An 8,959-nucleotide genomic window follows, 5' to 3' on the forward strand; every position below is an offset into this window, starting at 1 on the left:
CAGGCCACATCAGGCATGCAAGTCACATTATGCTGGTTTGCAAAGTGATGTGTAATTCCTATTGGAATCCAGCCAAAGTGGAGATATATACAATTCAGAATGACAACCAGGAAGACAAGGAAAAACCATTTCAGCAACGTGTGCAATAAATCCAAGTTACAGATTAGAATAGTTTTGAAAAATTAATGTTATTTATAGTTGAGTGGCATGAGATTAATTAATGCAAAAACATAAATATTGAAACAAACAATGCTAAAAATCAACCCGCAATAGAGCATGCTGGGGAATATGATAATTAACCCCCCACCTAACTTTAAAGGTTCTTTATCAGGCAAGAGTTCTCCAATGCTTTTTTCAAAGCACTACTGATCCGACTTAATGTACCGATGCTCGTTTCAATGTAACATTATCATGTCCTAATCTTCGTTTGATCATAAGGTTTTTCAAACCGTGTGTTGCATAATGTTTTATTTTTATTTTATTTCACCTTTATTTAACCAAGTAGGCTAGTTGAGAACAAATTCTCATTTACAACTGCGATCTGGCCAAGATAAAGCAAAGCAGTTCGACACATACAACAACACAGAGTTAGTTACACATGGAATAAACAAACATACAGTCAATAATACAGTAGAAAAAGTCTATATACAGTGTGTTGAAATGAGGTAGGATAAGGGAGGTAAGGCAATAAACAGGCCATAGTGGCGAAGTAATTACAATATAGCAATTGAACACTGGAGTGATAGATGCGCAGAAGATGAATGTGCAAGTAGAGATAATGGGGTGCAAAGGAGCAAAATAAATAAATAAATACAATATGGGGATGAGGTAGTTGGATGGGCTATTTACAGATGGGCTATGTACAGGTGCAGTGATCTGTGAGCTGCTCTGACAGCTGGTGCTTAAAGTTAGTGAGGGAGATATGAGTCTCGAGCTTCAGTGATTATTGCAGTTCGTTCCAGTCATTGGCAGCAGAAAACTGGAAGGAAAGGCGGCCAAAGGAGGAATTGGCTTTGGGGGTGACCAGTGAAATATACCTGCTGGAGCGCATGCTACGGGTGGGTGCTGCTATGGTGACCAGTGAGCTGAGATAAGGCGGGGCTTTACTTAGCAAAGACTTGTAGATGACCTGTAGCCAGTGGGTTTGGCGATGAGTATGAAGCGAGGGCTTTCCTTCTTGATCAAATAGCCCTTACACAGCCTGGAGGTGTGTTGGGTCATTGTCCTGTTGAAAAACAAATGATAGTCCCACTAAGTGCAAACCAGATGGGATGGCGTATCGCTGCAGAATGCTGTTGTAGCCATGCTGGTTAAGTGTGCATTGGATTCTAAATAAATCATTGACAGTGTCACAAGCAAAGCTCCCCACACCATCACACCTCCTCTTCCATGCTTCACGGTGGGAACCACACATGTGGACATCATCCGTTCACCTACTCTGCGTCTCACAAAGACACGGCGGTTGGAACCAAAAATCTCAAATGGTCTTATGTCCATTGCTTGTGTTCCTTGTCCTAAGCAAGTCTCTGGTGTCCTTTAGTAGTGGTTTCTTTGCAGCAATTTGACCATGGCTGCAAAGGCCTGATTCATGCAGTCTCCTCTAAACAGTTGATGTTGAGATGTTTCTGTTATTTGATCTCTGTGAAGCATTTATTTGGGCTGCAATTTCTGAGGCTGGTAATGCTAATTATCATATCCTCTGCAGCAGAGGTAACTCTGGGTCTTCCTTTCCTGTGGCAGTCCTCATGAGAGCCAGTTTCATCATAGCGCTTGATGGTTTTTGCGACTGCACTTGAAGAATCATCTCTAAGTTCTTGAAATATTCCGTATTGACTGACCTCCATGTCTTAAAGTAATGATGGACTGTCATTTCTCTTTGCTTATTTGAACTATTCTTGCCATAATATGGGCTTGGTCTTTTACCAAACAGGGCTATCTTCTGTATACAACCCTACCTTGTCACAACACAACTGATTGGCTCAAACACAATAAGAAGGAAAGAAATTCCACAAGTTAACTTTTAACAAGGCACACCTGTTAATTGAAATGCATTCCAGGTGACTACCTCATAAAGCTGGTTGAGAGAATGTCAAGAGTCTGAAAAGCTGTCATCAAGTCAACGGGTGGCTCCTTTGAAGAATCTCAAATATAAAATATACTATTTTTTGGTTACTACATGATTCCGTATGTGTTATTTCATAGCTTTGTTGTCTTCACTATTATTCTACAATGTAGAAAATAGTAAAAATAAACAAAAACCCTGGAATGAGTAGGCGTGTCCAAACTTTTGACTGGTACTATGTATATATTTTAGCTAAACAGGTGGGGCTCTGCCCAAAACGATGAGTCGCCACAGCATGTAAGTAATACATAATCAAACAGTGCCGATATCAATTGCCATAGTCAACTAAATATTTTTTTTTCCTGGCAATGTAGGATGTACCCTCCATCCTCCTTCTCTTCCGAACCTCTCCTTTCCAGATTGGAGCTAAAAAAAAAAATAGATATCTAGTATATGGCACAAAAAGCTCACTTAGATGATGCACTGTGTGAAAAATGTGCTTTTAGGCCTTGTCATAAAAACAGAATTAAATGTACACATGCACACACACACCAACACACAGTGAGAGAGAGCAATGGAGTGGGAGGATACTGCGCTCAGCAGACCGGTTGATCTAGCATGGTTGACACTGCAGGTAGCTAGCTTCGCCAGCTTATCTAGTGGCAAACTAATGTGATAGATAGTTAGCTATTGCCACACACACATCTGATTCATTTGTTCACTCTTTATGCCAATGACAAGGTAACTAGTTAGTCAATAAGCAGAGAGCATACGCCATGGAAATTCATTCTGTGACGTCAGCATGCAAATACAAACACAACACAATATATTGCATGCTGTACATAAAACTGGAAAGTTAGTACACATATAGGGAGCTAAAAACTGGAGATTAAACTTTGTCTGTCAGACCCTGGGTTAGCTTATGCTAACTAGCTAGCTAGTTTTTATTTTTAGCCAGCCCTATAAAACTAGAGTCACACCAATATGGGATTTTTGGGTCTGATACCAATACCAATTTTAGCAAGGCAAAAGTCACCGATTACCTATATCTGCCGATATACTTAAAAAAATTATAATAATTCTCCACAAATTCAGCTCCAAGGGATTAACATATATTCTAAATTGTGATTTCTTTAAAAAAATCTTACAACTGACATTATTTAAGAACATTGTATTTGTGGTGTACAGGATATCCACCAAAAATAAGGGAGGTAAGGCAATAAATAGGCCATAGTGGCAAAATAATTATAATTTAGCATTAACACTGGAGTTATAGATGTGCAGAAAATGAATGTAGAGATACTGGGGTGCAAAGGAGCAAAAAAATAAATAACAATATGGGGATGAGGTAGTTGGGTGGGCTATTTACAGACTCCAGCTTCAGTGATTTTTGCAATTCATTCCAGTCATTGGCAGCAGAGTACTGGAAGGAAAGGCGGCCAAAAGAGGAATTGGCTTTGGGGATGACCAGTGAAATATACCTGCTGGAGCGTGTGCTACGGGTGGGTGCTGCTATGGTGGCCAGTGAGCTGAGATAAGGCGGGGCTTTACCCGAGCAAAGACTTATAGATGACCTGTAATCAGTGGGTTTGGCGACGAAAGCGAGGGCCAGCCAACGAGAGCATACAGGTCGAAGTGGTGGGTAGTATATGGGGATTTGGTGACAAAACGGATGGCGCTGTGATAGACTACATCCAATTTGCTGAGTAGAGTGTTGGAAGTTATTTTGTAAATGACATTGCCGAATTCGAGGATCGCTAGGATAGTCAGTTTTACGAGGGTATGTTTGGCAGCATGAGTGCTAACGTTGACACGTTGTCTAAAGATGTGTCTATCTATGCCAGTGGATAAGAAGTATGCAAAAGTGTTTGTGCTAAACCACCACAAGGGGTGGCTGGCTGAATGAATTAAACTTTGTCTCAAAGTAAATCTGAAACTGCACTGTTCACAAATAAGCATTGAAATGCAGTAACATGCCCTTTGTAATGTCACCACTAGGTGTCAACGTTAGCATTTGTCTTGAGTAGATTTACTACCGTGTTTACAACAGTCAAAGGTCATATAAACATGGGTCATTCTAAAAATAATGGGGCCAATGTGTGACATTGGGATCAACATTTCAAAATGGTTTAAATGAAAATGAAAATAACATGCAAATTGGCTCATAACACCACCTATACAACAACATAGCCCTAGGACTGTACATCCTTTAAGCAGGATTCACACTGACTGGCAAGTCAAATTCAAAGACTTTAGGGACTTTTTCAATAACGTTACTGTACTTTTCAAGGACCAATGTTTTACAAATGTATAATTTAAGTAATTGTACATATACAGTCTTCACCATCGTAACGAATGAGACACCAACATATTCTGGACATTCCTTGCAACACCTTTTTTTTCCAGCACTTGGGCTGTTGTTGGATTGCATGCGCTAATTCATTCCTGGATCAGATGATGATGTGTGAAAATATCATGGCATAATTAAACAGCTCTACACCAAATGCGCATCCAACAAGTATTATGCATAATAATTAAACAATCACGTTAATGACAGTATTCGATTTAGGTTTTAGGTATCAATGTAAGGGGACTCTTTTGGTTACAAGCATTTGATTGTTCAATCTCATTTATTATTATAGATTTGTGTGCCCATGAAAACTGTTTTCACCAACATAAGGAGGCACAAAATGTTAAGTGGTTACACTGCATTTCTGAGATCACTATACAAAAACTGTCTGACAGCTAGATCCAGGATTCTTAGAGGGTTCAAGTTCAATGTCTAATTTAACTGATTAATGCTTAATCTATGATATGAATACAACTTACACTGCCATAACTGCAAGGACAGAAAAGTAATGTTTTATGTCACACAATTTTGGACAAATCTTCAAGACACCAACCATGATTTGTATTTATTAAGGACCCCCATTAGCTGCTTCCAAGTCAGCAGCTATTCTTACAGGGGTTCAGCAACATTAAGGCAGTTATATACAATTCAAATCATGACATTTCATAACACATTTCACAACATTAAGTGTGTGCCCTCAGGCCACTACTCTACTACCACATACTTTATCTGCAATACAAAATCCATGTATACATGTGTGTAGAGTGTGTGTCTTATCATGTGTATGTGTAAGCATGTGTCTGTGCCTATGTTTGTGTCTCTTCAGTCCCCACCTTACCCTAAGATGTATTTTTATCTGTTGTTTAAATCTGATTGTACTGCTTGCATCAGTTACCTGATGAGGAATAGTGTTCCATGTAGCCATAGTAGTACTGTGCACCTCCCATAGTCTGTTTTGGACTTTGGGATTGTGAAGAGACCTCTAGTGGCATGTCTTGTGGGGTATGCATGGATGTCCGAGCTGTGTGCTAGTCATTTAAACAGACAGCTCGGTGCATTCAGCCTGTCAATACTTCTTACAAAAACAAGTACTGATGAAGTCAATCTCTCCTCTACTTTTAGCCATGAGAGATTGAAATGCATATGATTCATGTTCGCTCTCTGTGTACATTTAAGGGCCAGCTGTGCTGCCCTGTTCTGAGTCAATTGTAAAGTCCCTCTTTGTGGCACCTGACCTCACAACTGGACAATAGTCCAGGTGCGACAAAACTATGGCCTGTAGGACCTGCCTTGTTGATAGTGTTGTTAAGAAGACAGAGCAGAGCTTTATTATGGACAGACTTCTCCCCATCTTAGCTACTATTGCATCGACATGTTTTGACTATGACAGTTTACTATCCAGGGTTACTCCAAGCAATTTAGTCTCCTCAACTTGCTCAATTTCCACATTATTCATTACAAGATTTAGTTGAGGTTTAGGGTTTGGTGAAGGATTCTTTCCAAATACAATGCTTTCAGTTTTAACTTATTTCTTGCCACTCATTCTGAAACTGACTGATTTTACTCACTGTAGTAGCTGACGTGTATAATGTTGTGTCATCGGCATACATAGGCACACAGGCTTTAGAGCCAATGGCGGGTCATTAATAAAGATTGAAAAAAGTAAGGGGCCTAGACAGCTGCCATGGGGATTTCCTGATTCTACCTGGATTATCATAAATTTCTCTCAGTCAATCAGCGGTCATTTGTGTAAGTGCCATGTATGTTGAAAGTCCTTACCTATAAGCGTAAAGGGGGCTTTACTTTTGCTTCCTTCCAGGTCTGAGGGCACACACTTCCTTGTAGGCTTAGATTAAAGATATGTCAAATAGGAGTGGCAATATTGGCCCTTATTATCCCCAGTAATTTTCCATCCAAGTTGTCAGACCCAGGTGGCTTGTCATTGTTGATAGACAACATATTTTTTGCGACTTCTTCCACAGTCACTTTTCAGAAATCACAATTACAATGCTTGTCTTTCATATTTTCCTCAGTTATATTTGGATGTCTAGTGTCGGTGGCATGCTGGCATGTCAAGCCTAAATTTGTTAATATTGGCGATAAAAAAATATTGAAAGTAGTTGGCAATATCAGTGGGTTTGTGACGAATGAGGCATTTGATTCAATGAATGATGGAGCTTTTTTGCCAATTTTTTTATTTAAGGTGTTCCAAAGTTTTTACTATCATTCTTTATATAATGTATCTTTGTTTCATAGTATAGTTTCTTCTTTTTATTCAGTTTAGTCACATAATTTCTCAATTTGCAGTATGTTTGTGCAGCCAGGCTTATTTGCCCTTCCTTTGTGTTTTTTTTTAAATGTTCAGTGTAAATTTTGCACAGAGTTGTATGGTTAGTTAAACTTTGAAATCAATGTTTTTGTTTGGCATACATTTTAAGTGAAAAATCTGAATTTCAGCACAATTCCGTTACTGTGGAATTACCCAGGATCTTAATTTCATCATCCTGTTGCAGGAGAACTTGTAGAGTATTTGAGGTTTAAAAAGATTTTCAGAAGTTTGTAATTTCCAAGTCTTCACTCTTGAGGATATTTTTGTTTGTGGGTTCTTAGCCAGACCCAATAAAAGGTAAGTTGAATTTTCTTACCTTCTTCCTTTGTAATATTATATATTTCTGGAATAAGATGAGTATTTCTTGTATATCATTCTTTCTGTTTAAATTGTGTTTTGAGTAGAGCCTGACCAATAAATTGGTTGACCAATATTATCGGCATATATTAGCCTTTTTGTCAGCCTTTATTCCACAAATAAAGCGGCAATATTATATACATAGAATTAAAAAATAAGTCTGTTGATTTGTGGACATTTATTTTTAAATTTTCAATGCTTGCCTTCGTTGAACATCCTTCAGCCCTAGGTCACAATGTGAGAAAGAGCAGGCATGGTGGTTTGACAGTGAGTAACTTGTCAGAGCCATCGTATTTTAATAAGTAAATAATCAAAAGTACTCTTCACCAAGCAAGCAGCCCTGTCCTCATCACATTCTCACTTCATTAACGTTAGCTGGCTAGCTAGCCAGCAAGGTAGTTAGCTTAGTTATCTAGCCAGCAAGGTAGTTAGCTTAGCTAGCTAGCTAGCAATATGTGCTACTTATGTGCCAACACTGCATCTAGACATTATCTCCCATTTCTTTTAGAATAGGAATTGGTTTTCAATAGCGGAGATTTGAAACCTTAGTGTCTGTCTCTCTGATATTGGCAACATTGTTTCAATATTGAAATTAGATCTCCAGCTGTCCCATACTAGTGAAAGTGTAGTGGTCAGACAGGCAGGCAGCTTTTCTCAGCCAGTCGAAATCATGAATCAGCATTATTTTATGGATATATACAAAGAAATGTCAATAGAAAACAGGCCAAACAAAATGAAGTGCAGCTAGTTTGCAGTCTTTCCAGCTTCAGTTTGAAGTGATTGTAGTAGCTGTGTTGTTGGCTAGCTCCTCTGAACAACAGTGTCCTGACGAGAGCAAATGTTCTATACCAGGGGAAATCGTGCATCATTAGCTCATTGTTATGGATGTCTCCAAATAAATGTCACTAGAAAACAGCTTAAACAAATGCAAATACAGCTCTTTTGCTGTTATTCTGGTTGCACTGTTTGACGTGACTGTAAGTTAGCCGTAGTTGGCTAGCTAGCAAGCAAAGGATAAGAACTTTGCCAGCCAGTATGTCAATAGAATATTTAGAACGAACGACTGCGTCACGTCCATAGATACAGAAAAAAAAGGCTTAACGACTGGGTCGCGTCTCTGGTAACCAAAGACTTGTGTTGAGACTTTATCTCTTGGAAGGATGAAAAAGTATGAATAAATTTGACTTTGTCTCGGGCCTAACCCCGTGCCAATATATCCTCCAAACACTGGCTTCTCGGGCATTATCACTTAAGCATAAATGATTTCAGTCATCAGCTAATGCCATTTGCAGTTGAAATTCATAGCCAATATATGTTGTATTGAATAACAGTCTAATGTACATATGGGTTCTGTAAAAAAACATTGTCCTAATGAACAGCTAGCTTGTGCTTGTCATAACGTACTCTCATGGTCCATGCTATCCGGGTCCTTGGTACGTCCCTACCCCATTGAAGTTGACATTTAAAATAGTTAAGGTTAGGGCTAGGGTTATGGTAAGGGTTAAGGTTAGGGTTCGAGCTAGGGTTAGTAGACAGTTAGTTGAAATAACACTGATAGTCTGTAGAGCATCTACAGATGGACTATAAATGTGATACTGGATTTACACCAGGTAACGGAATTGTGGTTCCTGATCTGTAGATGCATAATTATGGATATGAATGTCATTCTCTTCATGGGGATGTATCCTAAATATGTACACAAAGGTATAAATATGCAATATCCTGCTTTGCATATTTGGGTATTATTCTACACACTATTATTTTGTTATTATTTTAATGAGCTCTGCCCCTAAACAAGATCAAATTTGGTTGGGCTGGACCTGACCAAATTTGAACCAATCATAGACATCTATGTTTCACA

Source organism: Salmo salar, chromosome ssa09 (assembly GCF_905237065.1).
Source record: "Salmo salar chromosome ssa09, Ssal_v3.1, whole genome shotgun sequence".
NCBI classification, from domain to species: domain Eukaryota; kingdom Metazoa; phylum Chordata; class Actinopteri; order Salmoniformes; family Salmonidae; genus Salmo; species Salmo salar.